The sequence below is a fragment of the Berghia stephanieae genome, unplaced genomic scaffold (genome assembly GCF_034508935.2).
Source record: "Berghia stephanieae isolate SIO BIC M18660-M18661 unplaced genomic scaffold, UCSD_Bste_1.3 scaffold851, whole genome shotgun sequence".
Classification (NCBI taxonomy): Eukaryota; Metazoa; Mollusca; class Gastropoda; order Nudibranchia; family Aeolidiidae; genus Berghia; species Berghia stephanieae.
The window spans coordinates 1-16,196 of record NW_027629490.1 but is presented as its reverse complement, the minus strand read 5'-3'; the positions used below and the strand labels follow the sequence as shown (position 1 = coordinate 16,196).

Genomic DNA, 16,196 nt, shown 5'->3' with positions numbered 1-16,196 from the left:
GCACAGTCTTCGTCGACCCCACTGCGCCTATACACAGTGATAAAAGATCCTACCCCTCAAAGTGGCTAAAAAGATAAAGAATAAAAAAATTGTAAAATTATCCATCACTTCTCGAAAACAGGCGCTTTCTTGTTGAAAGGGGGCCCGGAAGGGGTGGCGCCCCCAGAAAAGGGTTTCTTCCCCAAGGATCTGCTGGCCCCCTTTTTAAACATTAAAAATGATCACCTGATTTCCCAAAAATATCCCCCGTTCTATGTGATGACCTATCCCTCGCAACACAGGATGTGCCCTTCCCAACCATCAGAGCAGACTGAAAATGCCCTGCCCCTTAAAAAGTACTACACAAAAACTCGCTAAAACCCCACCCCGGGGAAAACAAAGTGTGTGCTTTCCCTCAACAACCCCCCAACCCAAAAAAAAATTAACATCAAGTGGAATCCCCCAACATTAGAGTACAACTACCACCAGTGTACCTCGGAGTGCGCTTGACAAATCTTCCTTCGAGAACACGGAGAAAGACCAAATGTCCACGCGTAATGCCCTCCTTGGAAAGCTGGCAAAAATGAACTGGGGGGAAAGACCCTAAAAATTAAGGACCCAGCATTGGCCCTCAGTATAACCGGAGACTGCTCAGCTGTATGGCCCGATCAGCCAGCCTCCAACGACCCGGGTCAACAAGCCTGCCGGATCATAACGGGCCAGTGAGAGCAACACCATTCCACTGGTCTACCGTGCAGGGAAAAGCCCCTCACACTCCCGGAGGGAAACTCTGCCCCAAATACAAAAATACAAAAAGGGAAATGGCCAGAGACACCCCCCTTATGACCCAAATTTCCCCCAAAAGCGCTAAAAAAAGAAAAAGCTTCCTCACGTAAGACCCTTTACCCAGCCATCAGCATTCTTCCCCCGGACAAAGGGTAGATGGGAAAAACAGCAAAGATGCCCCCAGCCCCCCAAAAGAAAGCTCCCACACACAGACCTCAAGAGAAAAAAATGGGGGCGTTGAACAAGGGTAGAGCAAAGGTGGGGAAAAACCCCCCACCAACCTCTTTTAAAAGGAAAATCTCCGGGGATGATGCCCATGCGTCCCCAGAAGACCTGGACCACATCCTGTCCCAAGCCGTGGGACTCCCTGCACCATGTGACCCGAGGGGAAAGCAACCAATGCCCCGGGCTGGCTGACTCACTGGCGCGACAAAATATGATGGATTTTTGAAATTTTTTTTCCCCTTTTCAAAAAGAAATTTCCAAATTTTATTTCCCTTGAAATTCATAAATTTCATTCAGTTTCTAAATTATGTCACAATTGAATATTCATGAATTCATTAAATTCGTGTCTTAGTTAACTCTACTTGTGCATTGACGTTAATTTCATAACGTATATTTGTTTATGTATATTTTTATATCCCTGAATTATTACTAATTCGGAAATAATTTAAAGATTTTTTATAAAAATTGTTGATTTGGCCACCGTGGTTTTTTCCCTGTCAGTCTTTGTGTGCACTGCCTTTGGTGCATAACAATAATAATAATAATAATAATAATAATAATAATATTAATAAAATAATAATAGTATTAATAATAATAAAATAGTATTTATATAAACGTATAATCACGACTAGGCTATGCGCTGCTGAGCACTTATGTGGAAGCTGAGCGCTATATAATAACTTATTATGCATATCTTAAATAAACATGATTCGAAAAATTACTCAAAAAAGCATATTTCCCACAACCTCACACAATTATTATCTACAAATTTATATAAAATATGGCCTATGGAACAAAATATGATTCATATTTACTCATTTTATCTTTCTCTAAATTTTTAATTGGCAAATTGACTCATTTAGGAAACGTATACCTTTAAGAATTACAAAGGGGTTTGCGATAAAATTAGAAATGGTTAAAAAACTTTAAACTGTCTGTGTGTGTGTGTGTGTGTGGTGTGTGTGTGTATGTGGGGTTTATGTGTGTATGTATGTATATGTATGTGTGTATGTATGTATTTGGTATGTATGTATGTATGAAATTAAGGATGTATTGTATGTATGTATGTATGTATTTTATGTAGGCTATAAGTAAGTAAGTAAGTCAGTCAGTATGTATGATGTATGTATTATTATGTATGTATGTATGTATGTATGTATGTATGCCCGATGATGTCACTATCCCCCCTCCCGCATGGACACCACCCAACAAGTGAGTTTACAATCGACGAACTCACAAGCTGTGTTAAAAAATTACCTAATGAAAGTCACCCAGGGCAGACGGTGTCACGTATAAATATATAAAACAAAATATAAACAATTTGGCACAATTTTACGGCCATCTTTAACACCTGTTAAAATATCAAAAAGTCCCCCCAGACGGAAACACAGTATCAAAACACTGGTACCAAAAAAGAATGGGAACAAGGACAACGCCGACGACTGGCGACCTATCGCCTTATTACATCTTCATCATCGTCATCATCATCATTATCATCGTCATCAACACTAATTATCATTATTACCTCTGGGAAATTCTGTGGCAGAGTCTGAAACTTCACTGTTCAAATTATTACTCCGCTCTATACTTTGTCCCATTATTTTAGGAAATGGTATTATGTCAATGAATATGTTCCCTTGTTACATTACATTATTCCTGAAATAAACAATTTCCATATGTTGTATGTAAGTATGTATGTTGTATGTATGTATGTATGTAATGTATGTATGTATGTATGTTGTATGTAAGTTGTAGTATGTTTTGTATGTATTATGTCTGTATGATGTATGTATGTATGTATGTATGTATGTAGACTGTAAGTAAGTTAAAATAAGTAAGTAAGTATAAATAATAAGTAAGTAGTAAAGTAATTTAAATAAGTAAGTAAGTAAGTAAGTAAGTAAGTAAGTAAGTAAGTAAGTAAGTAAGTAAGTAAGTAAAGTAAGTAAGAAAGTATGTAGTAAGTAAGTAAGTAAGTAAGTATGTATGAATGTTGTATGTATGTATGTATGTATGAATGTATGTATGTAAGTATGTACGATCATTTCTTTGTATACATGTGTAGAAACAATGTGCTAGCGTGTAATGTTTGTGTTGATGTGTCTGTATTTGCAAATGTGTTGTGTTCATACCATGAACCAAACTGAAAAATTGTTTACCTCCATGAATTGCCTTTTATTTGGACAATAAAATTGATTATTATTATTATATTATTATATTATTATTATTATTATTTATTATCATTGCAGAAATGGGCCCCTACTGTGACAATTTCCATAAACAACTGAATTTAAAGAAAACAAAGGCATTCACTTTTATCACTGTTATCAGGGAACCCCTGTAGATGGGGCAGCGTGGCTCAGCGGTACAGTCCCTTTGCTTCGTATCCGAAAGGTCCGAGACCAACAACCGCCATTGCGCGCTGGCCTTGAGCAAGTCACCCCGCCTAGCTCACTTTGGGAGCCCTGCAAATGCGACTGATGCCTGGGGTTTTTCCCCGTCTTTCCCCTGAATAAGACAAATTTCCTCATGGGGGTGATAAAGGGAGTTATAATTTTTTATTTTTAGATCCAACAATTATAGATTGGTCTGTCTTATTAAGGTTGGCATACAACATTTAAAACCTTTTATGTTCATTTTGAGAAGTTCAAACCACTCTAATCACCTCCCTCATACTCCTGAGAGGAGATTTTGAGACTCCACCCCGATCTGTCCTCAGATTTTCTCAGTGGTTTTGGGCTGTCCATCCTTGTTTAAATTCCTTACATTATCCATCTAGCATCCGTTACATTTTTCATCTCCCTTTTTCCTCCCCACAAAGTCCCCTTGCATAATAGTTTTTGCCAATGTTCATGTGGGAAACATGGCCAAACCAAGACATTGTCTTCTTTTGGAATAAAGACAGGAGGGATTCCTGTGATCACAACAGAACAGGAACAGGACCACTTTAAATTTCTAGTACTAGTATGCTAAAAATTGCCACTCATCTAAATGTTAAGCAATATTGTATTTCTAAGGAACTGATTTTTTATCATTTTTTTAAAGAATTAAAAACAAAAATAAAAACTTAATGAAAGAAAACACACAAAACACACAAAAAAAACAATTTGCAGCAGCGCCGACTACTCGGTTGTGGATTACAGATAAAAGCAATGTAAAATGAATAGCTGTTAATATTACTGACCTTCTCATCAGGGAAGGCACAAACTAATTTCATGACACAAAAGCCTTTTGTGCTTAAGATGGCGGGAATACATTTGGAACAAAGTTAGAGTTGTAGACCTTCACATTGTCTCTCCCATATTTAGCAGTTGCCTCATCTGAAATAATGGAGTTATCAAAACATTAACTGGTTATTTAAAATTTTGAAAATGAATAACAACATCAACAACCACAAAAATAATATAATAATAATAATAATAATAATAATATAATAATAATAATAATAATAATAAAAATAATAATAATAATAATACCAATAATAAAAATAATAATAAGAATAACAAAAATAATAATAATAATATAAAAATAATAATAATAATAATAATCATATAATAATAATAATAATAATAAAAATAAAAAATAATAATATTAATAAAATAATAATAATAACAAAAAACAATAACAATAATAATAATAATAATAATAATAGGTACTCCAAACACACCAGAATTTTTACACCAAGTCACGTCATAATTGTACTTTCACAGAAGGTCTTTATTATGACGTTTTATAACTTTGTAATGAGTTGAAGTTCAATAGTTTGAATTTGAGTTCTTACAAATTTCTGTTTTTTTCTAACGTCCCTCATAGTAGTAGTAGTAGTAGTAGTAGTAGTAGTAGTAGTAGTAGTAGTAGTAGTAGTAGTAGTAGTAGTAGTAGTAGTAGTAGTTAGTAGTAGTAGCAATAATACTGCACACTTATATACAAATTATATCATTAATTTAACAATTACTACAGCTATTAGATACAGATAGATACATATTCAATATCTAAAATGTTATCAACATAGAAATACATTTTTTTTAAAAAAATAAATAAACTCAAGCAAAGAATGTTTTATAATGTAATATGTCTTTAGCTGCTTTTGAATGCCTCCGGGATGTCTGAATTTCTATCTCAAAGGTAATTTATTCCAAATGGAGGGGCCAGACGATGAAAAAGCTCTTTTACCTGCATTTAATTTGTTCTGGGGATGCGTAACATGAACACATCTCAGGCTGATTGTAATTTCCGAACAGGGGATTTCAATTCAATAAGTTCTTAAGGTAATTTGGATCAGATTCTTGGAGGCACTTAAAAACCAATGTTGCTACTTGTAGTCAATCCTACAAACTATGGACAGTCAGTGCAGCTCTAAAAGAAGAGGGTCGCTTCATGCAACTTCTTTTTTCCCTAACACTAATTTAGCTGCATTGTTCTGAATGACTTGCAATGTTTTTAATTTTTAATTTGATATACCGGACAAAATTGAATTGCAGTTTAAATTTTGAAAATACTAATGAAGACATTAGTTTTTGGCATGTTTCTTTTGATATAAATTTCCTAATGTTACTAATTTTGTTGTTTAATTAAAATAATAGCTTCTTTTTCAATGAACTGACCTGACGTCCCATTGAAAGATCGATGTCAAGCAACACTAAAAGTTTTTTTATCTGGTTAATGAAATTTATAGAGCATCCATTTACATTCATTCCTCCTTCACACGCTTATTCTCTTCATTCTCTTACTCCCAAACCAACAAAATTTCTGTCTTTACATCACTTAATCTCAAACAATTTCATTCCATCCATGCCTTGACGTCTTCAATGCACTTTTTAGATTTTTGTTTCTAGATCGATAAAGGATTAGCAATAAATTTGAGTATCATCTGCATGAAGTGGTGCAGTAACCCAGTGAGAGTTTATCTTATCCACAAGTGGAAAAGTATACAGAGTGAATAGAACGGACCCAATACAGATCCATGAGGAACCCCAAATAAGAGTAGTTGAAGCCCAGATTGAGCACCATCAATAGAGACTGGTTTCTGTTCGCAAGACAAGACCAAAACCAATCGCCGTAATACCAAATACACCCTACAGCCTGCAGTAGTAGTAGTAGTAGTAGTGTAGTAGTAAGTAGTAGTAGTAGTAGTAGTAGTAGTAGTAGTAGTAGTAGGTAGTAGTAGTAGTAGTAGTAGTAGTAGTAGTAGAAGTAGTAGTAGTAGTATAGTAGTAGTAGTAGTAGTAGTAGTAGTTAGTAGTAGTAGTAGTAGTAGTAGTAGTATAGTAGTGGTAGTAGTAGTAGTAGTTGTAGGAGTTAGTATTGATAGTAGGAGTTAGTATTGATAGTAGCAGAGCAGCACCAAAAGTATCGGTTGTTATGTCCTTCCCTGACAAAAACAAAGAAGACAAAATAAGGACAGCATATGAATGAGAAAATTAGTGCAAAATAAAAAGATGTTTACAAGAAAAGAAAGCAATTATTTATCATCTCTTTGAGGGGAAGGAAGAGCATGATGATGTTGAAATAAATATAAGGCTATTCTTTTCATTCAATACCAACCTTGAAAACTTCTTTAGGACAAAAAAGATAACCTCCCTAAATATGGGGAAGTAGGCAGCTATACAAATTGGGATCAACGAAGTAGTATCACATACCTTCAGTCAATCCGATAGTTCCTACAGGTGGATGTGAAAAACACAACAGTTGGAATATTGCTGTAATTCAATTTAAGGTCCCTTCTTTCCTCACAACAGGCGATGTGAGAGACGGCGACCTGCAGCAATGGCCACTGTGGATGGGAAAAGAGAATTGATACTCATTTACGTATTAAAACGTTGTATGATTGTTCGTATTAATGAATGGTATGTACTTCAAACTTTAACGTTTAGAGTTCTGCTTCAAACCCTCGGAAAAAAACGTTCGTATCAATGTTTTGTCTCAAGGAAATCGAAATGGCGGCGGCTATGTTTACTTCCGACACAAAATTGCACCGCTAATTTCATCTTATTTCACGATTTGTTGATTGGGACCTATCCTTCGCTTAATATTATATAAAGCGTTGTATGATGATTTAGAATTACAAAGAGGCATCAAAAAATAATAAACCATCCTCTTGATAGAGTAGACAGAATTCATGGAAAAGCAATAGAAAGGAAAGCATTCTCAATTACCAACAATAAAAAACATATTTTATACCATGAATTTAGTATTTTACCATCTGGGAGAAGGTTTTTGTCAGATTAATGCAGAACTAACAAGTATAAATCAACGTTGGTTTCCATCAGCAATAAAAATGTTGAATATTTCATATGGTACAGCAAAACCAAGGATTGATGCGTTGACTGATTGACTGATTAATTTATTTAATGTTAGATTAAGTGACCAATTGATAATGATGATAATATTTGGTGTTGAATTGCCAAAAATGTAACGAATTGATAATGAAATGAATATGTTTTTTGTTGTGTATATCGCACGCGTGAGAGAGAGAGAGAGAGAGAGAGAGAGAGAGAGAGAGAGAGAGAGAGAGAAGAGAGAGAGAGAGGGGAGGGGAGAGAGAGAGAGAGAGAGAGAGAGAAGAGAGAGAGAGAGAGAGAGAGAAGAGAGAGAGAGAGAGAGAGAGAGAGAGTGAAAATATCTGTTCAATGTTATAGTTATTCTATAACGTTATAACAAGTGTAACTTAATGACAAATTGCCCTATTTATGGACAATAAAGATCTATTATTATTATTATTATTATTATTATTATTATTATTATTATTATTATTATTATTATTATTATTATTATGATTATTATTATTATTGTTATTATTATTATTTATTATTATTATTATTATTATTATTATTATAGAATAAATCCCATTTCTTATAAATTATCATTCACAATTCATCATCATCATCATCATCATAATCATCATTGTTGTCTTTGTCGTCATGTTTCTTCTTATTATTATTATTATTATTATCATCATATTATTATCATTTTCATCATTACTGGTGGAGAACCCACAATATTTGCAAGAAATAAAGACTAATAATGCCTGGTACTCATCTATCTTAATGTAATAATTAACAGAAATGAACAGAGATCGCGATGAATCTTACGAGCCATTAACGATCAAAATCATTCTGGTAACAAAGTCTGCGGTTGCATGCAAATGAATCTGGAAACAGGATAGCCAGATGGCAATTCCCAACGTCAAATGACCTATCAGTATAAGTACAGATTTTTTAAATAATCATTTGAGTCAACGGGTGATAAAAAAATTTAAAAGGTTTAAGTTATTCATATATCAATCTGTAAAAAAAAGTTTTTTAATTTTTAGATTTGCCAGTATTTCTGTAATTTTTGGGAAAAAATTTTTAAGTAGCTGTACAGAAAAATTTTGACCCCCAACCCTTTTAAAAAAAAAAAGAATAGTTTATATCCCTTTTTTAATTTTATATTTACATTTTTAATCATCATCATCATCATAAAGCATTTTTATTATTATTATTATTATTATTTTAAATTTTTCTTTCAGTGAAACCTTGAATAAAAAAACCCCCCCCGGGAAAGACAAAATTGCCTATGGTCCTGTTTTTTCGGCTATTTTTCATATATAAAATTTAAAAAAAATAAAAAATACCCGTAAAACATTTTGGGGAAAACCCCCCCTGATTAGGCCGACATTGATATAGCAAAAATTTTCCAGATGACACCAACCCTTGTTACATAAAAATCTAGCCTAATAGGAAACCCTTTTCATTTCCGATCAATGTATTTCTTTCCCTCGTAGCAAAAAAAATTCTTTTCCCTTTTTGGGCCCCAATGAGATGTCCTACTGATAAAAAGGGGAGTAGTGTCATTAGTTTTTAAAATTGATTTAGTTTTGGGGTTTTTTTTTTGTGGTGAATGTTAAAAAACGACCTTTAGGACTTTCTGGCCCCATCATCTGCGAAAAGGGCCCAAAAATTTATTGGGGAAAAGCTTCAAGGGGGCCAAATTTTTTAAAGGGGCAAGAAATGGTTGTTTTTTTTTGTTTGATTTTAAGGGTTTTCCCCGGCGCTTGCAACACATTTAGGTTATATCAGTTCATCACAGCTTGCTGTTATATGCATTATAATTCTAATAAAATTATACTTTTTTTAAATGGAGCACAGACATATGTTTATTATCTCCCTTGATTCATTATGTGTTTATCAGAAAGGTGTTCTACTATATTGTATATATGGAATTGAAACTATGCCATAATATATATTTTCTATTTCTAATTCGTCAAATTTTCTCAATTGGTTGAACATTTGCAGGTATATGGAAATGATTAAACAACATACCAGGTGTTAGCAGTGCTTTTCCACACACATCTCCTAACGAGTAGACTCCGGGTACATTTGTGTTCTGGTATTCATCAACAATGATGTTGCCCTGTTTGTCTACATTTACCCCCTGTTGAAAAAATGTTAAGGCAATACACAAATAGGATTGATAAACGGTCAATCATCATATATAAAGGATCCCTTTGCATCTGTAACGCACAAATGCCTATGAAAATATTAGACAAGTAGGATTTGTTAAATCCATGTAAGGTCTCCCGTAAGGTGGAATATTAGGTGTTGTCCACTACATTATTTGCCAACCAATTTTAACATCTCCTGTTTGTTCTGTCTCTGTAAATGTTGAACGCTCTTGTCCCTTTCCCAGCTTAGGCTGCTCCTAAGTACAGAAATGGATCTTAAAATCAATCTGCCACTGTTATCACCAAGATGAACAACAGATTTCAGTAAGTTGCCACAATGAGATTTTTGTCATAATCTTGACCAAAATTCAATTTTACTCTAATAAGATCATTTTCAACATAACAGCAGCATTAAGGTTTCATTAAACCCCGAGTAGCATCGATATTACTGTAGGTAACATAGCTGTTAACGGACCTGGGAAAAACTAAAAGGGCTTCCATAGACTTACAAGACTTATTCCTCTTTATTCTTTGAAGAATATAGAGTTGTCCACCACCTTGATATGAATTTGTTTATATAGTCTGAGCTCCTCAAGCAGTAAATCCTAAAACTGCCATGTTTGTTCAGAACATCAACTTTTTGGGATTCCTTTTGCAGAATCTAGGGATAAGTGAGTGATGTTGCAGCTCTTTTCCTGATCAGTATTTTTAATTTTGTCTGGAGGATTCTGCATTACATTTATACGAGCCTGGACATCTGCCTCCTTACATTACATCTTCATTTTTTTATCCCCCACCTCATGTATTGCGTCTATGTAACCCATCCCAATAATAGGACATGTGTGTCAAGAACCTGATCCATCTTTCCCTATCCTCCACTCGCAGGTTCTTTCTAAGGATCTACCAAAACCACCTATTGTAATCGCCTTATATTTTATGGCAGACCTACTTTTATCAAGTAGATGGTTATGTTCATGTTCATGCAAGAGAATTGATAAAACAGGTGGGTGTGGTTAATGTCTGCCTAAGAGCTTTTTGATACAGAGGAATCCTAAAGCAAACATCGTCAGACCAAAAGTTTTACTTTATCCATTATCAATGGTACACACTTTGATAATGACCAGAAAATTTGGGACTGGATTCCACTGTAGTTTCACAAAACACATTTACTGATTTATTTGATCACTTCATTTAAAAACTTGGTTGGACTACAGTCCTAGACCTCTGCCATGAGTGCCATTAACATGTTCAAAGAAGGTAAAGTAATGAATGTATGATAATGCCATTATCTTCTAATTTCCTTTTTGAAAAACACAAATGAAAATGTTTTAACGGTCTCATGGAAAATTAACCTCAACTTTATCATATCACTCACAAAACACATATCATATTGTTAGATTCTTCCTTACAATCTTTTCCAAGCCTAGGGTATCAGAATTAGGTCTCCGTCCGATTGCCCAAAGAAGACAATTTACTCCATCAATAATTCCTGTTGTTGTGTCAAGAGTCAGTGTGCCGTCGCTTTCTTTCGAAACTTTCTTGACCTGTGTTACAAAAATATAGGAATTAATTACAACACAATATGACATTTTAAAGTAAATAAACAGCATTTACAACATATCCCACTTCCATCTGAATCAATTTCAATTGAATATGTGCTGAAAATGCAATCTTGTTGAACTTTTAAATTCTAATTTTATTTCGGGATTAACAAATCTATATGTAATCTATTGGGTTGTCTTGCCTAATGGTGGCTAATCTAAATTGTTTCAAATACGCAATTCACAAGATGTCTTGCAGCTGCACCATCTAGCAACAAACTCAATGCGACAAATAAAAGGATAATATATAATCCTGTTGACTTCATACTGAAACCAACTTAAATTTCACCTGGGTTTTTCTCTTAAGCTTGACACCACCTGGTTCTAAATTATCTGTTACAGCCTTGCTGATAGAACTGTCAAACGTCCTCAATACCTGGTTGATGGACATAAAAGTTATGTCATAAAATGGTTATTTCATAGAAAGATTATATTAATGATGTTGATGATGACGACAATGATAATGATGATAACAATAATAACTTAATTCTCTAACAGATTGCAACATATATCAAAATCTTCACAAATAATGGCCGAATTTATATGGCAGATACATAAAATGTCAAATTTTACATTTTTAAAGATTTCGTTGACAGCCGGTCTCAACATAGAGTTGTTTACATTTTCATTTCTGCCATCTTGTTTCTATTGAAAGCAATCTCCACATTCTCTTCACTTGAGCTTTTATTATTTACAAAATAAGATGGCTAAATTACTTTTTATGAAAAGTAATGTTCAAGTAGTTGTTGATTCCTCTGTACTTTTTGGACTAATTGAAAGGATTTTCAGTTGGCAGTTGGTTACATTTATCTTATGAATGCATACTTTTTCTAATATAATACTCATATATTTTGATTGTGGTAATTTGATTTACTAATTATAATTAATTTTCTTTTCTTTTAACTTTTAAAAATATGTTTTGACAGATGACCTTCAGACAAATTGAACAGTAATTAATGGAAATGAATGCAGTTCATGCTTATAGTTTGATATGTATACCTGATCATATCGAATCAGCAGAGAGGTTTCTGACCCAAGTGCCCCAAATATTCCAGCCAATTCCACAGCAATGTAGCCAGCACCTACAACAACAACTTTTCTGTAATCGAATAAAAATTAAGTGAATACCTCTGTTTGCTAAGACTTAAATCAAAGTCCCAATGTCATTTCTGTACGTTTTGGATCTTTGGTAACATTAGATGGACCAGTAACTCAAAACTACACCATCAGCGTGAGTTTTTTTCTCTAAATATTTTTTAACTGTGGGATTTGCTTCATATTTAATCAAGAAACATGTCTGTAGCACAGTTAAAAACTGCTTTTCTAGAAATATCAAATTTATTTGATTAGTGTTGCTGGAGATATATGTTAAATTAATTCGCTCTAGACATCTTTTATGGGAAATTACAATGTTTTGATAGCTAAATTATACGCCTTTGGCACTCTCCACAGAGGCTGAACTACACCGATGATTGGATTTATTTACCAAAATAACGGGAATGGAAAGATCTTTCTTTAGTTATAACTTTAAATTATGTTTGCAGGAGTTAAGCTCTAAACAAGCATATTTCAAAAATGAAATTCAAGAAAAAAAAACCCCTCGATTGTTGAATCATATGAAAGTCCGTCATTCCCCTCTTTTGTTTTGTGTCAATATTTGAGTCGGATCTGTTGTTTGGCTTAATTCACGTTGTTGACTAATCAAACTGTCCAAAGTCGAAATGCTTAATATAGACTCTTATCTTTGAAAGTTGTGCTGCGAACGACACCTTGGTGAATGTTTTTTGGTTTAATTATTTAATTTTTTTTATAGTACTTTTTCTGGGTTTTTATTTGAGTCTTTTTCGTATTGTGGTTTTTTTAAAATTTTTTTAAAAATTTTTTTTGAATTTTACCCGTATTTGAATTTTCACAAATTGATTTTTTCTTTTTTAATGCAAGATTTTAATTTTTAAAGGTCTAGTTAAAAAAATTGGGCCGAGGGGGTCCATTTTCCCCCAAAATCCAAAGTAAAAAAATTCATAATAGAACTAACTGCCCTGCGTGTTGGTTATGGTACAAACATTTAGAACTATCTTGCTTTCCATAAATTAACAAATTTGTCTTTAGATTCAAAAATGGTTTTAAAACGAGCTATTTAAGGGTTTTTCATAAAAGTTGTTTAATCGATGTGCAACATTTGAGGTTTTAAATTTAAGGTCTTTTTTTGATTGATTTAACAAACAAAAAGGGAAAGGAAATATTTTTATTGGGGTTTATTTCAAAATGGGCCCCTTCCCCTTCTTGTTTGCGCAAAACCAGGACTTTTTCCTGGGGAATGTGGGAATTCACAACATGCAAAAAAAAAAAAAAAAATGCCAGATGGCCGTTTTGAGTGGGACACTCGATCTTAGGTATTTCTTGCCACCCCAATTTAATACCCCCTTAAAATTTTTTTAGGATTTACGTTATAAAAGAAACACCCCTTAGGATTTAAAAAAACCTTCCCAACTAATGGGCAAAAGTGGTTTTTGGGGGGAATAGGGGTCTTCCCCTAATTTTTGTTCGGTGTTCCCCAAGGATTCGGGGCCCCTCTAATTCCCCCAATTTTCATCCATTTTTTCGGGGTGCAAATTCAGGGGGGTCCCCAAATTTTGGCAAAATTTCCCAAATTGGGAATGTGGCAAATTTTGGGAAAATTTGGAAAACGCAGGCAAATTTTGGGGGGAAAAAAAAACCCAAAAAAAATAACGAAAAAAAAAAAAAAAAAGGGGAAACTTAAAAATTTTGAGCTTTCCGGGCCAAACCAAAGGGAGTACTCTCACAAAAAGATCCTTAAAATCTTTTTAACAACGTATCAAGCTTTCTTTCCAAATCAAAAAAATAAGCATTAACTTCCAATTCAGTTGGGGTTTTGTTAAAAAAATATTTAAATAAGGCCCCCAAAGTGGCGGCTTCCCTTTTTCAATTTTGGTCTTTTTGGGAAATTTTGGCAATTTTAGGGCAATTTTCAAAAAAAAACAGTAAGAATAAAAAAGACACAGACTGGTGAAATGGGGCCCATAATTCCCACAAATTTGACAAAGTAGGATGTTTTAACGTTCAAAAAAGATGAAAACGGGGATCGACATCATTGCCTAAATCGTCATTTGGGGTTTTTTCTAAGTTGGTAAAGCCAAAACTGACCAACATTTTTCCTTCAAACTTCAAAAATAAAAAAACAAAAGGGGGGAGCCGGCCCGCATTAGCCAACTGGGCCTTTTTTTTTTATAAATTCCCCCCACAAAAAAAGCTAAAGAACCCGGTTTGTCATGGACATATTTCCAAAAACAAATTTTTTTACCGGGGTCAAGTTTCTGTCGGAACTACAAAAATTCCTTTTTGGAGCAATAACTTCCATAGCCCTAGTCCCGTTCGTAACCCCCCGTTTTGGCAAAGTGTTTTCAAAACTTTGAATCCTAATTCAAGCATCCTCATTTAACGGGTTTTCTACCAAAAAACCCTGGGAGTAACAACACCGATGACTGAAGCTAAATTTTTAGTGTTTAGTTAAGATGTAAAAGGGGAACTTTTTTACATAATACCAAAAAAAAAATTTAAGTTTTTGAATTTGGCTCCATTTTCTTATTTGAGAATGACTGGAAAATTTTGTTTTTATTTTTTAAAAAATACTATTTTAAAATCGCCCATTCAAATTTTTAAAAATTTTTTTAAATTTTTAAAAAATCCATTAATAAAAAAAGTTATGATTTTTCAAAGGTATTTATTTAGACTCAAAACAAAAAAAAATAGGGAAAATAGGGGACGCTTTTTCTGCGTTTTTATTTGGGTTTTTGTGGGCTGTATTCGTTAATGTGGTTTTTAAATTTTAAAATTTGGGCTTTTGGCTTATCAAAAATTTTATGGGGAAGAAATCAAAAGAGTTTTAATTGTTATTTTAGAGTGTATGGCTAGGGCAACATAATTTTTTTTTTTAAAATATACATAAATTGATATTGGGAACTTTTGAAGTGTAATTTTGTGTCTAAACCCCAAAAAAAAAGATCGAAAAAAGCCCGGGTTTTTATTATCAATCAGCCCCGTAAACCCAGGCTTATTTTTTTTCTTATTTATTGAGAGAGAGAAGGGGAGGGGAAAAAGGGGGAAAGGAAGAAGGAGAGAAGAGAGAGGAGAGATAGAAAAAAGGGAGAGAAGGAAAAGAAGGAGGAGAGAAGAGAGAGGAGAGAGAAGAGAAGAAGAAGAAGAGAGAGGAGAATGTGTTAATTCCTACCCCTACGACTAGGGCTAAAAATGAAACAATAAAAATTTTTAAAAAGCGCGCGGGATTTTTTGGGGCTTTTATTAAAATTTTATTCTCTTTTTTGTCCAGTACATTTTTCTAGTCTATTCAATTTTTTTTTTGTTAAATTTAGTTCATTTTAAGTGGGCCCGTCTTAATAGCAAAGCCATTATTTTTATTTTAGCCCTTTTGAAGTCGATTTGGTCCGGGTTAAAGCTGGCCATTGGCACTACGTCATTTTCGTGTCACATGGGGGGGAAGCAAAATGGCCTCTCCAATTTCATCATTGAAAGCAATTTGGGGGTTGATTTTTTTGAGAATAGGGGAAAATTACTTACATAATCCAATGAAATTTGAAATATAAATAGAAGAAATGTGCATATACAACCCTTTGACGACAAAATCTTCCCTTTTTGATTTTAAAATATTTTCCCAAAAAGTAAAAAACTTTTTTTAACGGTCTTTTGGTAATCGTACAAGTTTTTTCGCTTGACATAATCAAAATGACCTCTTTTCTAACTGTGTGCCAACTTTCAGTCATATTTACATAAAACGCTTCGTAATTTAATTTTTTAAAATAGAAAATTTGGAACGGCTTCGCCCCCCATTTTGTCGCTTTGGCACTTCGTGAGCGAAAAAGACCCCAAAAATTTTGGGGATAGTCATTTCAATTTATGTATCAAAGTTTTAAAAGTTTTCCATGCTTCAAATGCGAAAAAAATAGTAAAAAAAAAACAATTTTAAATTTACACATGTCTCTTTTATTCTGAGTTTATTGTGTTGTAGGTTTTTGTAATTTTTTTTTAAATGGGCAGGTGCCAGTTGGCCCATCGATAACCCCCAGCTTGGACTAGAACCCCCAGACTTGGGAGGCTAGGATTTTTAAATTTTTGGGCCTTCACTCATATGTTACTCTCCCGAG

General features: G+C 33.7%; 1 pseudogene across 1 annotated transcript; it reads right to left on the bottom strand.

The window, feature by feature from the left end:
• Positions 1–3,441: 3,441 nt before the first annotated feature.
• On the bottom strand, positions 3,442–12,115 carry LOC144962320 (glutathione reductase, mitochondrial-like; annotated as a pseudogene). Its single transcript, XR_013643436.1, has 7 exons — positions 12,016–12,115; positions 11,306–11,392; positions 10,825–10,959; positions 9,294–9,405; positions 6,630–6,763; positions 4,175–4,310; positions 3,442–3,498 (listed from the first exon to the last, which is right to left on the bottom strand). The product of XR_013643436.1 is annotated as a glutathione reductase, mitochondrial-like (transcript).
• Positions 12,116–16,196: the final 4,081 nt, after the last annotated feature.